The sequence below is a fragment of the Aotus nancymaae genome, unplaced genomic scaffold (assembly GCF_030222135.1).
Source record: "Aotus nancymaae isolate 86718 unplaced genomic scaffold, 86718_ANA_hifiasm-v0.15.2.pri h1tg000062l, whole genome shotgun sequence".
Lineage (NCBI taxonomy): Eukaryota > Metazoa > Chordata > Mammalia > Primates > Aotidae > Aotus > Aotus nancymaae.
The window spans coordinates 28,576,727-28,577,765 of NW_026988476.1; the positions used below are offsets into that span (position 1 = coordinate 28,576,727).

Genomic DNA, 1,039 nt, shown 5'->3' on the forward strand with positions numbered 1-1,039 from the left:
CCGTAATCCCAGCACTTTGGGAGGCTGAGGTGGGTAGATCATCTGAGGTCAGGAGTTCAAGACCAGTGTGACCAACATGGTGAAATCTGGTCTCTACTAGAAATACAAAAAATTAGCCGGGTTTCAAACAGGCTGAGTGTGGTGGAGGGTGCCTGTAATCCCAGCTACTTGGGAAGCTGAGGCAGGAGAATCACTTGAACCTGGGAGGCGGAGGTTGCAGCGAGCCGAGATCGTGCCATTGCACTCCAGCCTGGGCGACAAGAGCAAAACTCCATCTGAAAAAAAAGCAAAAAAAAAAAAAAACCTTGGGCAATTACCTGGTGATATATAGGAACATAGGCTGTATGTATCTGCATTCTTCCTTCCTTGAGTTATTAGCATATAAAGTCCTTGTGTGGGTCACACGCTAAACTGCTCTCAGTTTTCTGTGTTTCTTCAACAGGAGCTGGTGTGCCAAGGATCCTCTTTCATTTCCACTACCTTGCATCACCAAGATGCTTATTGGGGTTCTTCAGAGGAGGGGGGATATTTAAAAGAGAAGGAGGGAGGAACGGGTTGGGTGATGTGGTTTGGATAATGTCAGAAGACACAACTGGTAGAGATACAAGAGTGGTATGTGCTGTAATTCTAAATCAGGCTCAGCTCTATTAAGAACAGAAAGTGGTGCTTGCTTTGGCAGCACATATACTAAAACTGAAACGATACAGAGAAGATTAGCATGGCCCCTGCGCAAGGATGACATGCAAATTCGCGAAGTGTTCCATATTAAAAAAAAAAGTGAAGAACAGAAAGTGAATTCCTACATGTAGAGATGAGCTAAAAAGGGAAGAAAAAGCTGTGCATGGAAGCTCAGGGCTCTTTTTCTGTGTTGCTTTTTCTAAGTCAGTGAAATCCCCCAGGTGCATGTGCAGTGTGATGTATACATACAGGGACACCCCCGTGGCACAGCAGAGCCAAGCTTTCCTCCCTCTGTTCTGACTGAAGCAGCTGCTGGCAATTGGCAAGATACAATCCAAGTTTCCTGGGAAAATCCTGGGAA

At 45.6% G+C, this 1,039-nt stretch overlaps 1 non-coding gene across 1 annotated transcript; it reads left to right on the top strand.

Annotated features, from left to right (window-relative positions):
- The first annotated feature begins 663 nt into the window (after positions 1–663).
- Positions 664–770, top strand: LOC135270522 (U6 spliceosomal RNA). Its single transcript, XR_010338683.1, has one exon. It is a non-coding gene; the product is annotated as a U6 spliceosomal RNA (small nuclear RNA).
- The last annotated feature ends 269 nt before the right edge of the window (positions 771–1,039 follow it).